The following is a 21,383-nucleotide window of genomic DNA, read 5'->3' on the forward strand; positions in this document are numbered from 1 at the left end:
TTCTGGGAACCACTATATAATTGTGTTATGAAATGGGTACCCTGTCCACAGTCAGATCACATTTTACTCACATTTGAGGCTGGCAGGTAACTCTTTGATTATACAGATGTATCCCACTTACTACCACAAGCTTCTATGTAACTATGGTTACCACTGGCCAGGTGAGTATGCCTGGGTGGACTAATGACTACTATTTAATGAGCATCTATTATGAGTCAGGCTCTGTGTTAGGTAGTTTAGAAACATTTCTAATTAGCTTTAAATATTTAGTATTTTTTTCTAGTCAGTATTCAAGAAAATAAAACTTGGGAAGGTTAAACAGTTTGCCAAGAATACAAAGCTATTAAGTGGTGACCCTGGGATTGAAATACAAATCTCATTCCTAAATCCAGCATATTTCTGCTATAAGTTATCGTGCACAGACAGGGGTGATTAAGAGAATGAAACAGTCACCAGAGTGGAACAGGTAGAAATAGCCTTGTTTCATGCTCCAAATATTGTGACATTACCTTTTAGTAAATCATTACAGGGCAGTCATATCTTTTTTTCTTATTATTAACTTTTAATATTACTATCAGGTTTCTGGCTGTGTGACTGATGAGACAACATGTTTGAGAAAAAAATCATTCAGTTGAAATATATTTGTATATATTGAATTTATGGTACTTGTAAAATATCCAATTTACCTTTTAAAATTCAATGTCAAGAAAGCTCTGCAAGTAATCAACAGTCAGGTGCCCTGAAAGGACCGCGCCTTTTGACTGTACTCTTTATGTAAACACAGAGATCCAATGATCGCCTTTTTTATGTCTTTTGCGTATTAGAGTAAATTACTGTAAAGGGACAAACAATTATTTTTGGAGCTGCCAGCTTAAATCTTAAGGAAGTTCTGCAGGAAGACAATGGCTATTAACGCTTTCAGTTGTTTATGACCTTTAAAAATTGCTGGATCATTCATTCTTAAGAGATTTTTAATTATATCTGTATTGTTTTAGTTGTGTGAAGGTATGTTTCCTATTTCTTTTGATTTATAGCTCTATGACCTTAAGAACGGAAGCCCTTTTCCACAGGCAACTGTGCAATGAAAGGAAAGGATTAAAAGTAAGTTGATCCCACATCCCATGGAGTAACTTTCATCTGTGTTGTTAAGAATTCCTTTTTTAAAAGCATAATTATTTTACCCATCTGCTTCTATATTGTTGTGTAATAGACTATTTTCCTAATTATGCTTGGCATTATACAAGGCAATTATCTAGACTGTAGAGAGTGATTCATTAATAAAAATAGACAAGGCAAAGTATACATATGTGAAGTTATGTGGATATAAATGATCAAAGTTGTATAACAGATATCTGGCTTTTAAAATTATAAATGAGAGACATCTGGATATCAATCTTTTACTGCTTTTATAATTTAGTTTGAAGTATATATTTAATGGGATTTCTTTTAAGGTAATAAAAATGTAACCTAGTTATATTTTCCTGAGTTACCAATAATTAGAGCACAGAATCTAGTCAGTTATATAAACTGTCCTTAAATGCTGAATTAAACTCAAGTAAACAAATAATTTTTCTTATAACTACATTAAAATGTGTATAGACTTCATTTTGAAACCTATATTTTACTATAGCTCATATATATAGGGAAGAGTTACATAAATAATTTTTAAATGTTAGATCCTTTTCAACTCCATGGCAGACCAATTTTATCCTATGTAAAAAAATTTGACTGTTTATTTAAAACTTAACATGTTTCATTTAAATATTTTCTCTCTTCATTCACCACAGCAAATACATATCCAGTTATTAAGTTTTCATACTGACTTACAACATGATTTCCTTAACAAGTTCATTTGAAGGTCATTGATATTTACCTTTCCAAGTATTTTAGCCTCACTGGGTATTGCACATTGCAACAGAAGTTTAATGTAAGATGATGAAAGCTCTGTATAAAATTACTGGCAATTTAATATGGCAGAAAATATATGTTATGTTAAACATAGTTGTTTAATATTTTCCATGTCTTAGTCTGTACATTAAATGTGAAATGTCACATTTCAGATGGTGTTATTAAAACATTCTCTTGAAACAGAAAACCTAGAGAATACACAAGATATGAAATGTTCAAAATGAAAATTACCTGTGAATGACTTTTGATTGAGTGACTGTCCCAGTAGCAGAATGTCTGTGTGGTTTGTTGAATTTAGCACTTCATTAATATCCTCCTGTGACAAATGAGCTCAATCCTCCTCAAAATTATCTTGAGGTATTTAAAGCACTTGGGTTTTACATTTTCTGGGTCTGAGACTCCTTTAAGTTTCTGACAATGCCATTCTCTTATGCAGGTGTCATCTAATGTACAATGGCAAAGATGTCCAGACCACCTGAAGCCTGTAGACCATCATGATGAATATTTAAGTGCCTGAATTGGGGAACAGACCATCTTATTGGGGTACTTTCAGCTCTTGCATCTACTAATTGCATTTGGGTACAGCCATACTATATCATACCATGGTAGTTTCAGCTACGAAAAGCAAAAGAGTCTCCTGAACAAATGGAAACAACCTGAATCTCCTGTACAGGATTGGCCATATTTAGTCCCCTCCTTAAATTTTTATCCCTCATGCCAATCTTCTGGAAGCATTATAGAATAAAAAATTGCTTTTATGTTTGCAGAATGTGTGCTCGGCTTCCTGGGTAACCTGATGATAGTGCCTTTTTAGTTACATCACTCTACTGAGACCAAGTGAGCTTCAATTTTATCTTAAAAAACAAAGGAAAGGGAAAGCTAAGGTATTGCTGTCAAACAAAATAATTTGTATTTAAATTTAAGAACACATTGAAATGAGAAAATAAAAGATCATTGTTATTGTTTAAAATTTTTATTTTATTATGTTCACAATGGTTAACATGACATCTGTCTTTTTAGTAAAATTTTAAGAGTACAATACAGTACTGTTATTGACTAGAGGTACAATGCTGTACAGCAGACACCTAGAGTTTATTCATCTTGCTTAACTGAAACTTGATGCTGTTGATTGAAACTCCCCATTGCCTCTTCCCCCTGGACTCTGTAGCCACGATTCCATTTTTTAATAGTATGAATTTGATTATTTTTGAACTCATTCTTAAAACTTCACTCAAAATTTCAAGTAAAAATTTTTCAAGCAATAAAACACATTTTAAACGATATAAATGAAGGTATTTTAATAAGCCTAGTTCCAATGTTTATATAATAGTATTATTTTTATATAGGCAAATACCTCAATTTAGATGTCTTTATCACTCTATAAGCTATGGAGAACAAAACTACTTTGGCTGAAAACTACTTCCATAAATTAGTTAGGATTATTTTGCAAATGCTCATTAAAAAATATTGTTCCAACCTTCAGATAACTTACTCCTATACTTGGATAAAATATGCATATATTAATAATTACTACAGTACAAAATAGTAAATCCACTACCCTTTGAGCTTACTTATGAGACATACCTGTAAAATTAGGTGGATTATTAAATTGGGAAAATAAAAAATAACAAAAAAATTGTATGCATGTGTGCTATATACTATGTGTTTTAATATGTGAACTACTTTATATTTGGAATCATTTACTGATAAAAAATTCAGGTGAAGGTAGAATTTCAACATGTTCAATAATGTAATAATTATTAAATATTAAGGGCATTACCAATTATATTAACCCAGTACTTTCTAGATTTTTACCTGAGGTCCATGGTTAATCTTCAGAGGATCTGTAAACTCCCTGAAATTTTAATACTAACTATTATACCTGTGTGTAGTTACATTTTTCTGAGAAACATTCCTTAGCTTTTATCAGTTTGTAAAAAGTATCTGTGACCCATAAAGGGTTAAGGGTACTACATTATCTGTCCTGATTATTCAATGTAAATTTAAAAAAAAAATCTAAAACACTGTTGTGATTATTCCTAGAATTTGCATGAAATAAGACCAGAGTATTTTTTTTTTTCTGGAAAGAAATTACTGAAATGTTAAGTTTTCTATGATCTCAGTAAACTCAGAGTAGAGAAATATAAGTCAAAGATGATGACATTTATTTACAGTCATGCTCTCCAGTGGAGATCCTTATTAGGAATGATCACAATTTCACAATATTTTATGCAATGTCAATTTCTAATTAGAGTTAGCTTTTCCTTCCCACTTTAGTTAATGTTGTGCTAATCTGTTACATAACCTGTATCATCTGGAAGGTATTTATATGTAAAATTAAAAAAAATAATTAATTAAGTATATATTGTCCTTTATTTGTTGTATTATGAAAACAGGCAAATAAAATTATGTTTTTTAAACACTTACAGATACTTATGGTTGCCAGGCGTGTTATAATATCCAGTTAATTTTTTTCAGGTAAATAATGAATAATTTTTAGTATGACTATGTTTCAAATATTGCTTGAGACTTATACTACAAATTAATTGCTGTTTATCAAAAATTAAAATTTAACTGTGTCCTGGCCAAGTAGCTCAGTTAATTAGAATGTTGTGGCCATACACCAAAGTTGCAGTTTCAACCTCTGGTCAGGACACACACAATAAGCAACCAATAAGTGCATAAATAAGAGGAACAACAAATAAATAAATAAATAAATAAATAAATAAATATATATATATATACACATATATATCTTCTTTTCTTTCCCTTTTTAAAATCAATCAAAAAATTTAATTGTGTATGCTGTATTTTTATTTGCTAAATCCAATAACCTTATATGCATATTAAGTGCTAAAAATCATTTCAGAAGGAATAGAAAATAACTTTATTTTCTGTTTATTCCATTAAATCTTAAAATGAGATGTATAAAGAAGAAAGTCCCTTCAGAGTTAATATTCCCTTATCAAAACATAAGACTAAATGCTTTATATTCATTCACAATAACAGATTAATATATATACACAGTAAAGAAAAAAGTTATAAGAAATTCAAATTCTTAAATAGACATATTATCATGTCTAGTAAAGGAAGACTTTAGCTATTACATATATTTTGTATTGTGAAAAAGATGCCCTCTAAAAATATTTAAATACTTATATTTCAGGATTGGAGTTGTTGGGTCAAGAAATGTTTGTAGGTAGAAGGCAAATTCAATGAATAAAGTGTTGTATCACTGTAACCATAACTAAATGAATTTATAATAATTATGTTTAACTTAGTAGCTGCGTACCTGTCCTGATGTATGTATGTAGAGAAAAGGAAGAAAAATACATTGGATGAGGAGAATGGAATGTTAAAAGATACTTGAAAATTGAGGGAGAAAGAAGGATAAATGAGCAAAAGAAAAATTTTGTGGTGGAAGAATAAGGAAAAAGGAAAAGTAGACTTGAGGAACACTGAAGACTTAAATTAGCTAGTTGGTTGAGAATGTTTTGTTTGGGAAAGAAATAATAATTCATAGAGTTTCTTAAAGTTGAAGAGCAAGTTGAGAAAGGCAGGCAGAAGGATAAAGGAGGAGAGGAAGCAATATATTAATGCAAATTCCAGATGCGCTGTGTAAGATAGCACACTGTGGGATTGCAAATCGTATGCTTGAGGATACAGTTGCTAGAAGGTGGGTTTGTGTGAGTGATATAATGAACTGAATGTATCATATACACACAGTTTAATTAGAGTTTAGTAACAGTATGTGATTGTTATGGCCAGTCAGTGGTCGCTATGCTTAATGTACAACAGAATATGAGACTTTTCTAAACTGCATACTTGGCTCAGCCCCTTGCACTTTGTTTAGGTGAGAGAAGGTGCAAGGAAGTTTTACCCATTTATATGCTTATTGATGGTAGAAGAGGAACCCTATCTTGTGACCCGAATTATTGACAATTGACCACTTCGTTGTAAAAATATCCTTTAGACTCATTTCTAGAAAAATCTTTGTACAAGTACACCATAAGACACGTACAAGAATATTTTAGCTTCATGGTTTGCAAATATAAACACTGGTAGCAAACAGAAAGAGCACTAACAAAATTAATTTAAAAATTGTGACTTTTCACAAAATGGAGTACAAAAAAAATGAATGAACTACAGGGTTAAGGATGCTGCGGTGTGCCACCACATTCTCCCCTTCAGCAGCGCGGCACTCAATCTGCCCACTGCCTAGAGCATTGTCTGCTGTGAGGCAGTCGCTGATCCCTTCCTTGGGACTCACGCTCGGTCAGACTGACTGTCTCCACAGGGGCAGCTCACATCTACGAAGCTGCGAAGGTCTGGCCGCCTTCTTTCAATGTGGGTTTAGCCAAGTTCGCTCTTGCCACTGCATTGCAGTTCAGTGTCTCCCTTACTCAGTTCTTTCCTCATCTCTTACAAATGTGGTTCCTAAGAGCACTTCCCCAAAATCCACTTCCATGTAAAGTTTTCTCAGAGTCTGATTTCTAGGAACCTAACATAAGTGTTTATTAGGGAATGAATTATTGAGAATATAATCTATGTTAAAAATGGACCTGGAAAAACAATTACACAGCAACTATGTTCAAAAAGACATGTGTCTCATCCTAATATTTGACCATACTTGATTTACTGAGGAGCTGAATGACAATGGTAGGAAGTGTCCCAGGATCCAACTCTTCCAGTGTTACTGTAATTTCTACAAACTGTTTCCTCTTTTTTACTATGTACTTGTTTGTGATAGATAGTTTAAGACCATTCTTTGCTCCAGGCATTATAAATAGAATTCCCTCTATTATTTTCCAATTCCTTAGAAGAAAATTTCTTAATAATACTCTTATTGTTTAATAAATGCCATTTCATGTAAAAAAGTCTGATTTATTCAAATAATATGTTTCACTCTGTTTATGTGTTAGTTGAACATTTAGTTGAGTTTCATGTTGTAATGAACTACATATTCCTGCTTTAATCCTTGACCAAATCCTAACTTTAGATTGCCTTTATTTATTCTTTCTTGGAATCTACCAGTGAATAAAAACATGGCACTGTTTAATCCTCTTTTAAAAGGCAAAGTTTAATGGTATTACACAGTGGCAATAAACCTATTTGGAAAATGAAACTGATTGTGAAAAGCATGCTACAAATTTGTTTTAGGCTAATGCCTATTTATAACTAAGAACTTTAAAACTGAATCATGTAGCTCCATTTTGAACATTGTTTATAGGAGGGTGAAATAATCTGGTTCTCTGAGCCAGGGACTATGTAACCTTAGTTTGTTAGCCATGCTGGTCCTTATTTGTCTCATTAGCAGAGTAAGAAAATTGGACTACATCATTTCCATGGGTGCTGCAACTGTGATTCTTTGATTTCCCTTTAAAAATGCTTTTTGCTTCATGGGTATGACTCCAATGTATACAGACAAAAACACATCAAAGGTATATCCCCATGTATAGGACATTGTCAGCTCTAATAAATGATTTAATTGAGTAAATGAATAAAGGGTATTTTGAAAAGGAATCAATATAAATTAAGCCCCTCTGTCTTTGAACTTACTCTTCCCTCTGCTTTGAATTCCCTTCCCTAGTTCTTCACATGGCAGACTCTTCATCAGTTTTATTGCAGATCAGATGTCACTTCCTGTATGTTGTCCTTTCAGATTACCTGTCCCAGGGAAGTAGTGGAAAGTCCTTTATAAAGAAAGGTCCAGATTATTGTCTGAGAAATAGGTTTGTAATGCTCCTCTAGGAGATTTATTTGGGAAAAGTTATATAATAGCACTGTTAATTATAGACACATTATTTTGACATAATGAACTAAGTAGTGTGTTGAAAGGAACAGAGCATTCAAATGTAGTAAGTATAATGAGTTTAATTGATTAAAAGAGTGTTCTTTTGGGATTAAGTAATAATTGCAGTTGTTGAGATTACTGCTTGAAATATGTGCTGATTCAAGGGACTTAAATGTTGAAAACATTTGATTGGTTATTAAATACAGGAAAAGATATAAAAGGTAACAATTATTTTTGGTCAAACATGTAGCATTAACAAAAAGATTGATATATCAGTTAAAGCTCTATTAAAGTAATAAATTTACCTTGTAAAACTAGATTTATCACTGTGACAGAGTTAGGATTTTGTAGACTGTGACTTTCCTTGTTTTTGATGATTTTGGCAGTTTTGAGGAGTGCTGACAAGAAATTTTGTAGAATCATTTTCAGTTTGGGTTGGTCTAATGTTTTTCTCATAGTTAGACTATAATTATGGGTTTTAGGGAAAATGACCACCATGATGAAATGCCATTTCATGTGAGTTTTGCATCCTATTCATCTTGATGGGACATCACTACATCTAATTATCTGAAATTATGTTATACAGATTATTGATAGAAAAAATTTAATTTTTTTGGCTTTTTTCTTCTTTTGTTTTGTTATTTTATTTTGGTAGAAAAATTTTTGTTCATAAATTTATTTAATATCTCCTTCCTAACAAAAGAGAAGGTCAGATTCATGAAAACAGCTATTCAGCTACCTTGCCCATCACTCTATTTCTAGAGTCTTAAAGAGTGTAGGACATCTAATAGCAGTGGGATGAATATTTGTTGAGTGAGTGAATAAATGAATGACTGTATATTGTGTGTAGGTAGCTGAATCCCATTTCCACTCCATTTGAATGCTGTGCCTAATATATTGAGTAACATATTAAGGCAAGGTCTCTACAGATGGGTATAATATCAAGAACAAGTCACCCTTTTTGCTTTAAACTAATGTAAATCAGTAGATAGTAGTTGAGATTAGTTACTTACCAGGGTACACTAACTTAAGAGGTGGCCTTAGATTGGAGGATTCTCTAAATCAAATCAAGAAGATCTGAGTTTACTTAAATTCAGTCATGGAGGCCACTGTATGTACTTTGGGAGGTGTATTGAGTCAGTATCTAACCGGAACAATGAAAACAGAGGGAACTTAATACTAGTCCAAAACTGAAATCCTAGTCTGTCCTTCCAAATGCCTCTTCCCACCATCCTCTCCATATAAAATATTGTACCTTCATTTTCCAGTTGCTTAAGCCAAAAACTTTGTGATAATCCTGGACTTTTCCATTTCTTTTATATTCACATCCAACCTATCAGCAAAACCTGTCTGCTTTACCATCAAAATACATCTAGAATCCAACTACTTTTCATAACAGCTTTAATCTGGATTATTTTAATAATTTATGATATCTTCCATAAAGTTCCTTTGCCCTTACATTAAACACAGTGAAAACATGTCAGAACATGCCATGTTCTATTCAATTTCCATCAGTGGTTTCTAAACTGTTTAGCCCACTGAAGTTGTCCTAAATTTTATTTCCCAGGTTGCATTGTCACGGGACCACATTTCCAAGTAATGTCTCTGTGGACAATTCTTTTCCATAGAATGAGCTATGATATCAACAAATCTTTTTGTCTTCTTCAAATATTCTTAGTAAAAGAACCTCTTTAGATGTTGTTACAGTGGCTATGTACAGTAGATTGTGGACTTAAGCTATTATAGTTAAGATTTTGTGTCAAATAAAAAACCCTGTGTCTTGGAGAAAGCTGCATTAACACAGTTAGTTTTTATCTGGTTAGGTAACATACTGAAGTAACATGAAGGAGAAACAGTTTTTCCAAAAGAGAAAAAAAGCACATACTGCTTGAAGGCATATGACTTTTTCCAATTTGCTGTAAGAAGTACTTATCTTTAACTATTTTTCCAAATGTGCTTTAAGTTTCTCATAGCCCAATACTCAATACTCCCTTGACAGCTGTTATAGAATTATATATGTACTTTTCCCCTAACAAATGATCCAGAGTTACATAAATGTCATTTATGAATACAACTATAAAGAAATCATTAGGTATTACTTAAATGATATATTTAAAAATAAAGGCACTATCTAGTTCATTAGATTCCACATGTGAGTGAAATCAGATGGTATTTGTGTTTCTATGAACAAACTGAACTAACAGGGGAAATGGGGACAGACTCACAGATGGAGAGTAGGATGACAGCTAGTGGGGGTGAGATTAATGGAGAGATTGAGCAAAAAGAAAAAAAGGGCTCATAGGCATGGACAATAATGTGGGGACTGCTGAGGGTGGGGTATAAAGGTAATGGGAAAAAATGCAATAGAGGTTTTAAAAAATCATACCAAAGAGAAAAGAAAGGAAAACAAAGAAGTCAAAGCTGCACCCAGGTTCCAGAAACTTAATAAACAGGATGATCAATTATAAAAAGAAGGAGAGACTGTTTGGGGAAGGAAGATAATGAATTCTGTTTCAGACATACTCAATGAAAACAATGGTAGAATCACTACATGGAATTGCAGGAAATTAGATATTTGAACCTGAAATTCAGATTTGATTTGAGATCTTGGTGGGGGGCATGGGTGGCAGATGTATAAAGAAAAAGAAGTAGAAGGCTAAGAAATGTGCTTTAAAAATTCATCAAATGATGGGAGTGAAAGAAGAACATCATTAAGCACGAAGAAGAAATGAAATGGAAAGGAAAAAATGAACCAAGATACTACCTGCAGAAAGGGTAAATAGATTTCATCCCATGTGCCAATTCTGATTAACTGGCAGTAGCTGCCTGGGGTGTTGTGTGTAGGAGAACTCTAAGGCCAAGTTGAAGTTCAGTGAATTGATGTCTGTTCTGGGCAACTGAGGAAGACCTGATAGCATGCTTACAATTACCTATCACAAAAAGATGAGAAATAAAAATAAAAACAGTGGCACTATTTAGTATATTCACTATTATTAAACATTTGAAAAATTTTAAGAAACAGAAAGTTATACAATTTGAAATTTAAGGGAAAGAATTACATTATTTTAAATACCAATTTTATTTCAGATCTTTAGTTTGTCAAGACTATATTTATTCAGTCACATTATTAATAATGGACTAAATAAATTACCTTGTTTATAGTTTCTTCTTTGGAAGACTTGACTACAGGTGGAGAAATGAGTTCCTTAAATATTTAATACAAGAATAATATTTGTAACCTCAAACAATGCTAAATAAGCTTTAACGTATTATTTATTGTTGCTACGTTTTGTATTAGTGCTTGGGAATATAAGCATGGAAATATATATATTCAAATAATTATAATGCATAAAACCTAAGCATGCTTTTAAGGGCAGCATCTTTTAATATTCCAGTTGACATGGAATTTTAAGTTCATCAACTGAGAAATCAGTATAGAAAGATAAGACCTTATTTCAGGGCTCCACCCAAAGCTGCTGATGATTATATTTCAAAAGATTTCCTCTGCAGATTTTCCACTGCCTTCCCAGGAGCGCCGAAGCACTTGGGATGAGACACTGTTTCCTTTAGTTACGGGAAGTGTTGCTAAGTTGGGGCTTCTATACTTACCGTGACATTTTGCTTCAGAAAGATAGGAGAAAGAAAAATAACCAAGATTTTTGGCAAAAGGTTTCTGCATAATTATGAAATGGTTACCTGAAAAATGGTCTGTCGTAGGGGAATGCAAGAGTGAAAACAGAATAGTTATGTTAATCATTGTTCCTAGACACTCTGGGCAATTTTTTAAATAGAGAAATCTCTAATTTTGTTTTAACTGCTATTATTAATAATAATGCTTTTAATAAATTATCACAAAAAATATGAGATTAAGTATTGATTTCTGGCTTTCTATGAATAAGGCAGTGGCTCATTCAGTCACCTGACCACTCCTGATTTCAGCTGGGTTTGAGAAAGGCCAAGAGAGGTCACTCGAGTGCAAAATTGACATTGCAACAAAGTTAAACTTCTCCCCACCTGAATTCTTCTTTATTTGCCCTAAATATACATAGAAACATTTCAATGTTTCAGGAAGAACTTGAATACAGAATTTGCAGAACCCAAGGCTAATTCTTCCTTTGTTTTGTTGTGCACATGTGTTGTAAGCACATGTCAACATTATTTAGCTCGCTTTTTTTTTTTTTTTTTTTTTTTTTTTTTTTTTTTTTTTTACCCAGGAAGCCATTTGGGTTTAATTTTGGGGTGTCCAAAAATTATTAGTAACAAAAAACAAATTGGGAAATGACAGACATCCTTTCTCATAAAGGATTAATGAAACTAGAGATGACATTTTAAATAGCAATTCAACTCATATATTTTTATTTTTATAGTAACATGAAATAACACTTTTACTTTCACCATAATTACTAAAATACAAATGTAAGTGCTAAAAGGATATAATAGAATATTTAAGTGGATGCTTACTTATTTACACTGTAGATCAAGGGTTTATCTCAGGTAGTGAAAAAATGAAATCAGATATACATAAGGATAAGACCAGATTTTTTTGAATACAACTGAGAGTAATTATAGTAAAATATAAGTACTTTTAAGGAAACCAAATGGATAGAAATGTATGAAGACAAAAAAAAAAACTTATTAGAAAGACTGTTTAATATCCTCAAAAACTTATTTTTTAACTTGTCCTACATTATGCTATCACACAGAAAGGTTAAAATAATATTTAAATCAAAAAAGCATTAAGACAGATAAATTATTCTTAATTAAGAACCAATGGAAACTGTGTCAGCCATTGGTTTGATGAATGATCAGCTTGGCTGGAATGAGTCACCTGATGAATTTGAAACATCACTAAAATATCGAAATTGGCAGTTTACAGAGATATCATTTATAAAGGAGAACCCAGAAAATTATTCAATGACCCAGATCCAACTGTAAAATCATTTTAGCTTTTCTTTTCCTGGACAATACATGAAAAGTTAACTCAAGTTTTCTAGAATATAAAAACACCCCACAGAAAACAAAAATGCTAACTGTATTGAAAGGAAAGAAAGAAGGAAAAATTAAAGGAAGGAAGGAAGAATTCCAAGAAAAGGAGAAAAGTACACATAATGAGAGAAATACAAGAAGAAAGAAGATGATGGGAAGGATGCTCATATATGCAAGATGGAGATTCAGGAGAGGACTAGAATGTAAGAGAAAAAGACAGAGTGAATCTAAGCAGTGTTGCTTATTTGTGCTTTGCACTTCTGAAAGCAATTTATTGCTGGTATTATAAAGATGATGATGACAAGAGCTAACATTTCAAAGAATTTACTGTGCTAAGCACTTTACATGTATTGTCTCTTGGAACACTTATAATAACTCTGTAAAAGTTTACAGGTGAGTTAACTAGTTAATATTCAGAAGGACTAGAAAACTTGCATGGCCCATGGCAGGTAAGGCTTTATAAAGAGAGACTACGCATGGCAGATTTCCAGCCCCAAAGCCTGGTTCCTTACTGGTTCTGCTCTGCTCTCTCCCCAAAAGGCTCTTTAAAGAAGAGGGTCTGTTCCAAAAGGAACAATAAGTTTAGCCTACTGAGAGTTTGGGGCAGGTGGGCAGAGGTGGTGAGGGATGCTGCAGCATTCATGCCTCTGGCTTTGGTTAAGACTAAGATAAATATTTTGTACCCTTTCTAAAGTATCTCTGAGTTTCACATCACAAAGGGCTATTTGTGAGTGGAAGGGGAGGAGGGACAAAGAGGCACTCAACTTTTGCAAAATGAAGAGAGGAAGAAAGGAAAAGAGGGAGAAAAAGACAAAAAGAAAAGAAAATCAAGGCAGAGAAATTAAAGAAAAAAATAAGAAGTTACATTTTGGGAATATTAATTAACTAGAGTTATTCTCTTGCAAAATGGAAGAGGCTTGTATAACTTAAGTTTGATACCAACCACATAGTTACCTGAGATAAAAAATGTTTGTGAAATAATAGCTAATACCTAACATGTGAGTTACACTTCTAACCTGTATTAACCAGTTTAAAGTAAATAAATTTTATAAACTAAATTCTATACTATTCCTACTTAACAGATGAGGAAACAATCTAAGAAAAGTAGGTGACAACCACCAGAGTCCCACAGCTGAAAGTGGAAAAGCTGGAATACAAGCCTAGATTGTCTTCGCAGTCTACTTAAAATTTAAAAATAAGGGATCCAGGATGGTGGAGGAGTAAGTGGACGCTACACTAACCTCCTCCCAGGACCAGTCTGGATTTACAACTTAATTTTGGAGAAATAATCTGGAAAAACCAACCGAACACTAGCTGGAAAGAAGTCTTATAACCACGAAGAGACAGAAAAGGCCGCTACATCACAACTTGACGGGTAGGGAGTGTGGAGACGCAGAAGGGCTGGCTGGGTTCCCATGGGTGGCAGCTGAAGGGACTGAGAAACAGCTTAGCAGCTGGTGGTTCCCCCTGAAAAGGGCAGGGTCTAAACCTCCAGCAGCTGGGCTTCCCAGCCTACAGCAACAGAATGGAAAGTAAAATAGCATCAGCTGTGAAAAGCGAAAAGCCACAGGGTTTATTGCTAGCCAGAGAGAAACAGCTGTAGAAGAAGAGCTCTTAAGTGGATTACATACAAAAATATTTTGGCACCCACTTACCCTGGGCTCAAGCAGAGGGAAGGCAGAGAGGATCGGAGACACTTGGGGAGAGTTTGGTGGGGTGGCTTTGAGGGGAGAACTGGGGGAGCAGCGGACTGGGTCCCAGTGCTGAGTCATCCCCAGTACTGCGGGTAGACCATTCCCCTCCAAGTGGCGTCAGCCTGAGGGAAGCAAAAGCCCAGCCTACAGGAATTAAGCTGACACATCCTCAGTCTTTAACCTGATGGCTAATCACAGATTGAATAGATTAACAACTAAAGGAGTCAGACAAAGGCAGTAGGTCCCTGGAAGTCTCCAACAGGCTGCCTAGGGCCAGACTGGTACAGAATCTGACGCCACCAGAGGCAGATCCAGGAAGTTCAGATCATTCTAAGAAGCACCAACAAACAATAGGAGTCACAAAAATGGGGAGACAGAGAAACAACCCCGCATCGAAAGGAAAGGTAGAATCCCCAGAAAGAGTGCTAAATGAAATAGAAGGGAGCAAACTATCAGATATGGAATTCAAAACATAGATTATGGAGAAGCTCAATGAGCTCAGCGGAAACTACAAAGAACTCCAGGGAAACTACAAGGAACTCCAGAAAAATTACAGGGAACTTACTGAGAATTACACCAGCATGAAAAAGGACATAGAAGCTATCAATAAGAGCCAGGAGAAAATGAGGAATATGATCTCTGAATTGAAGAACACAATAGAAGGAATTAAAAGCAGGCTAAAGGGAGCAGAAGTTCGGATCAGTGAGCTGGAAGACAATGTAGAGAAAACTCCCAGACAGTGCAACAAAATGAAAAAAGACTGAGCAAGACTGAAGAGGCTCTAAGACAGCTGCAGGACAACATGAAATGTAATAATATCCATATCATAGGAATTCCAGAAGAAGAAGAGCAAGGGATAGAAAACCTCTTTGAAAAACTAATGACAGAAAACTTTCCTAACATGAGGAGAGAAAGAGTCATGCAAGTCCAGGAAGCACAAAGGGTCCCAATGAAGATGAACCCCAACAGGCCCACTTCAAGACACATCATAATTAAAATGGCAACATTCAAAGACAAAGAGAGAATCCTAAAAGCAGCAAGAGAGAAACAACTAATAACATACAAGGGAACTCCAATAAGGCTATCATCAGATTTCTCAGCAGAAACACTACAAGCAAGAAGGGAATGGCAAAAAATATCCCAAGCAATGAAAAACAAAGGCCTACAACCAAGAATACTCTACCCAGCAGGCTCTCATTCAATATGGAAGGTGAAATAAGGAGTTTCCAAGACAAAAGAAGGCTAAAAGAATACATCTCCACCAAACCAGCATTGCAAGAGATGCTAAAGGGTCTGCTTTAAGAAGATGAAGAAACAGAGAGAGACAGAGAGGAACACAAGTACAAAGGGGAAAAATGACATAGAATAAGTACTTTTTGATAATAATCTTAAATGTAAATGGATTAAATGCTCCAATCAAAAGACATAGTTTAGCTGAATGGATTAGAAAGAATGACCCACATATATGCTGTCTACAAGAGACCCACCTTAGAACAAACGATCTACTCAAACTGAAAGTGAAGGGATGGAAAAAAGTATTTCAAGCAAATGGACATGAAGAGAAAGCTGGGGTAGCAATACTTATGTCAGAAAAAACAGGTTTCACAGCAAAGGCCATAAAAAGAGACAAAGAAGGACATTTTATAATACTTAAGGGAAAAATCCATCAAGAAAATGTAACCCATATATATATATACACCACCAACTTGGGAGTACCCAAATATGTAAGGAAAATTTTGAAAGACTCCAAGAAAGATATAAACAGCAACACACTCATAGTAGGGGACTTTAACACCCCATTGTCAACAATGGACAGATCTTCGAAGCAAAGAAACACCAAAGATATTGAGGCACTGAACAACACTCTAGAGCAAATGGACTTAGTCGATATATATAGAACTTTTCATCCCAAAGAAGCAAAATATACATTCTTCTAAAGTGCACATGGAACATTTTCAAAGATAGACCATATGGTAGGACACAAAACAAGCCTCAACAAATTCAAGAAAATTGAAATTATATCAAACAGATCACAACGGCTTAAAATTGGAAATCAACCTCGAGGAAAAATCTCAAAAACATTGAAACTCATGGAGAATGAATAACATGCTATTAAATAATGAATGAGTTAACAATGACATCAAGGAAGAAATCAAAAAGTTTCTGGAAACTAATGATGATGAACACACGACAACCCAAAACCTATGGAATACAGCAAAAGCAGTCCTGAGAGGAAAGTTCATAGCAATACAGGCCTACCTAAAAAAGCTAGAAGAATCTATAATACAAAATTTAACTCTACAGCTACAAGAACTAGAGAAAGAACAACAAGCAAAGCCCAGATCAAGTAGAAGGAAGAAAATCATCAAGATCAGAGCACAACTAAATAGCATAGAGACTAAACTAACAATTCAAAAGATCAATATAAGTAGGAGCTAGCTCTTTGAAAAGATAAACAAAATTGACAAGCCTTTAACAAGGCTCATCAAGAAAAAAAGAGAGAGGACCCAAATAAGTAAAATCAGAAACGAAAGAGGAGAGATTACAACCGATACCACAGAAATACAAAGAATCATAAGAAATTATTACGAACAACTGTATGGCAAGAAATTTGAAAACCTAGAGGAAATGGACAAATTCCTGGAAACATATAGTCTTCCATAACTGAATCAAGAAGAAGCAGAAAGCCTGAATAGACCAATAACAACCAGCGAAATTGAAGCAGCAATCAAAAAACTCCTGGCACACAAAAGCCCTGGACCAGATGGCTTCACAGGTGAATTCTACAAAACATTTAGGGAAGAACTAACTCCTATTCTCCTCAAACTATTCCAAAAGATCCAAGAAGAGGGAAGACTCCCAAACTCGTTCTATGAAGCCAGTATTACCCTAATTCCAAAACCAGGTCAAGACACAACAAAGAAAGAAAACTACTGGCCAATATCGCTGATGAACATAGATGCTAAAATCCTCAACAAAATATGGCAAACCGGATCCAGCATCATATTAGAAAGATCATACACCATGATCGAGTGGGATTCATCCCAGGGATGCAAGGATGGTTTAATATTTGCAAATCAATAAACGTAATACACCACATAAACAAAATGAAAGACAAAAAACACATGATCATATCAATAGATGCAGCAAAAGCATTTAATAAAGTACAACACTTATTTATGATGAAAACTCTTAGCAAAATGGGAATAAAGGGAGCATACCTCAACATAATAAAAGCCATATACGAGAAACCTGAAGCCAACATCATACTCAATGAGCAAAAACTGAAAGCATTTGCCCTGAGGTCAGGAATAAGACAAGGATGTCCACTGTCTCCACTCCTATTCAACATAGTGTTGGAAGTCCTAGCCACAGCAATCAGACAAGAAAGAGAAATAAAAGGCATCCAAACTGGAAAAGAGGAAGTAAAACTGTCATTATTTGCAGATGACATGATAGTGTACATAGAAAACCCTATAGACTCCACAAAAAACTACTCGAACTAATAAGTGAATTTAGCAAAATAGCAGGGTACAAAGTCAATATTCAGAAATCGAAGGCATTTCTGTACACCAACAATAAAATTTCAGAGGTAGAAGCTGAAAGAAAAATTCAATTTACCATAGCAACAAGAAAAATAAAGTACCTAGAAATAAACTTAACCAAGAAGGTAAAAGATCTGTACTCAGAAAACTGCATAACACTGAAGAAAGAAATTAAGGAAGATACAAATAAATGGAAGCATATACCATGTTCATGGATGGGAAGAATCAACATCATTAAAATGTCCATACTACCCAAAGCAATTTATAGATTCAACCGAATCCCTATTAAAATACCAATGACATTTTTCACAGACCTAGAACAAATATTTCAAAGATTTATATGGAACCAAAAAAGAGCCCAAATAGCTACAGCAATTTTGAGGAAGAAGAACACAGTAGGAGGAATCACAATACCTGATATCAAACTATACTACAAGGCCATGGTAATCAAAACAGTCTCGTACTGGCATAAGAACAGACATATAGCTCAATGGAACAGAATAGAGAGCCCAGAAATAAACTCAGGTCTATATGGTCAATTAATATTTGAAAAGGGGGAAGGAACATCAAATGGGGTGAAAAGAGCCTGTTCAACAAATGTTGTTGGGAGAACTGGACAGGGACATGCAAAAAAATGAAACTAGACCACCAACTTACACCATACACCATAAACTCAAAATGGATCAAAGATTTAAATGTAAGCCGTGACACCATAAAAGTCCTAGAGGAAAAAATAGGCAGGAAAAATCCAGATATCCCACGTAGCAATATTTTCACTGATATATCTCCTAAGACAAGGGAAATAAAGGAAAGAATAAACAAATGGGACTACATCAAACTAAAAAGATTTTGCTCAGCTAAAGAAAACATCAGCAAGATGAAAAGGAAACCAACCATATGGGAAAATATATTTGCCAATGACATCTCAGACAAGGGATTGATCTCCAAAATATATAAAGAACTCATATGACTCAACACCAAGAAGATAGACAACCCAATTAAAAAATGGGCAAAGGACCTGAAGAAACACTTCTCCAAAGAGGACATACAGAGGGTCCATAGACATATGAAAGAATGATCAACTTCACTAGCCATCAGAGAAATGCAAATAAAAACCACGATGAGATACCACCTCACACCAGTCAGAATTGCCATCATCAACAAATTAACAGACAACTTGTGTTCGCGAGGATACGGAGAAAGGGGAACCCTGGTGCACTGCTGTTGGGAATGCAGACTGGTGCAGCCACTATGGAAAACAGTTTGGAATTTCCTCAGAAAACTAAAAATGGAACTACCTTTTGAATCAGCAATTCCATTGCTAAAATTAAATTCAAAACAATCGTGAACCACCAATTCAAAAGAACCTATGCACCCCTATGCTCATAGCAGCACTATTTACATTCGCCAAGTGCTGGAAACAACCTAAGTGCCCAGCTGTAGATGAGTGGATCAAAAAACTGTGGTACATTTACACAATGGAGTTCTATGTAGCAGAAAGAAAGAAGGAACTTCTACCATTTGCAACAACATGGATGGAACTAGAGAAAATTATGCTTAGCGAAATTACCCAAGCAACAAAAGAAAAATACCTTATGCTGTCACCTATTACAGGAAACTAATGAACAACACAAACAAATGAGCAAAATTGAACCAGAGATATGTAAACAAGAAGTAGACTAACAATAACAATGGGGGAGGTGGGAGGGAGAGAAGGGGGTAAGAAGGGGAAGGGTCTAGTCAAAGAACATGTATAAATGACCCACGAACATGGACAACTGAGTTGGGAATAAATGTTGGAGAAGGAGGGGACAGGATGCAAGGAAGCAAGAGGGGGGAAAAAAGTGGGACAACTGTAATGGAAAAATAAACAAAAAATTTTTAGTGGGGGAAAAATGAAAATATAAAGAATGGAAATGCAAGTTCAGTGAATATTAGAAGGACAAGGATTTTCCTTCACGTTGTATATTTTTCTCCCTATCTGATCCCTCCAGAGTTTGGCATTCTAAACAAGTAAGTAATGACATAAGTTTCTTTGCATAAATCAATAAGACCAGTTGTTAATAGAGGTTCTTTTGTTTTTTTTACCAAGACTTTGACTGGAATGTCATGCCTAAAGGAGACATGCTTGGGCTCTGGTTGTTACCAAAAAGCCCTGAGGAACTGGGAATGACTTTCAAAGGTAATAAAAGCCCACGAGATAAAAGGCCTGGTACCGTGGTTGGTTGTGCGGTCCACGGCAATCTTTCCAGGGAAGGAATGAAGGTTGTTTTCCTGAAAGATGGCTAGAAGGGACCTTAAGGCACAATGAAAAACCAGAAGAACTTGGAAAGATAGGTGTGTACAGGCAAGGCTGAATGCCAGGTATGTGGTTCTGCTTCTGTGCCCTAAAGGGCAGACTGAAGGTCACCCTAAATGTTCCTTGCGTAAGTTCCAGCAAAGCAGAACTAAAGATCATAAGTGATCATTTGCTGCTCTTGTTGTGTTTATGCAAATGAACATGATAAATTAAAAATGGACTTAATGCAGTCCCTTTAATGACAAGGAGGGTAATCTTAGGGAGAAAAATCATTATTCAAGGAAAATCACAATGATCAGTGGTAGACTATAAAGTAGTGCAGCTAACCATCTTTAAAGTTTCTTTTCATTTAAAATACGTTTTCACTTGAAAGTTAAACTATGTCTGTGGTATTGTCAAAGATATTTAATTTACAGTCAAGAAGAATGTCAAATGCCTTGCAACTGTATGTCTTTTTAATAAGACAGTCTTACAGATTTAGAGACTTGTTTGTGGGTTATGTTACATAAATTAACATGTGTTTTCTGTTTTTTTATTTTTTTATAAAAAATTGTGTATTTATTCTTACATTTAAACTTCCATCACCTTCAAACTACTCCCCATTTGATGCAATACACCTATTGAGATGGTTTTTCCACTGCTCAAAAGTTTTTGAACTTGTGGATTTTGATACCTTTCAGTGCTTCACCTGTTTCTTATTTCACCTCTTCCACATGGGCAAAATGTTTAACTTTGAGTTTTTTCATCCAGGGAAACAAACAAAAAAGTAGGTTGGGGCCTGATTGGGTGAATATGGAGGGTGGAGCACAGGGGTCCTGATGTTTTTTGGTCAAATATTGCTGAACATTCAGCACAGTGTGGGCAGGTGCGCTCATAAATCACCCTTTACAAAATGGGCAAACACTTTGAAAGAGTATTCAAAAAAAATTCACTGAAGCTGAAAGCAGTCTCTCAAAACACCAGCTGGTACACTGATACAGATGTGTTCCTAGAACACTAACCTAGTGGGGGAAACCTGTACTACAAGGCGCCCAGTCTCCAGAAGGTAATTCCAGTTTTCTTTTGGGTCTCCCCTTTGTACATGGTATGTTACCATTAAATAAGTGGTGAGACTACTAACAGAAATAAAAGTCAGAGGAGGGCCTATTGTAGGAAAG

This window comes from Furipterus horrens, unplaced genomic scaffold (genome assembly GCF_987537825.1).
Source record: "Furipterus horrens unplaced genomic scaffold, mFurHor1.1.pri manual_scaffold_1, whole genome shotgun sequence".
NCBI lineage: Eukaryota > Metazoa > Chordata > Mammalia > Chiroptera > Furipteridae > Furipterus > Furipterus horrens.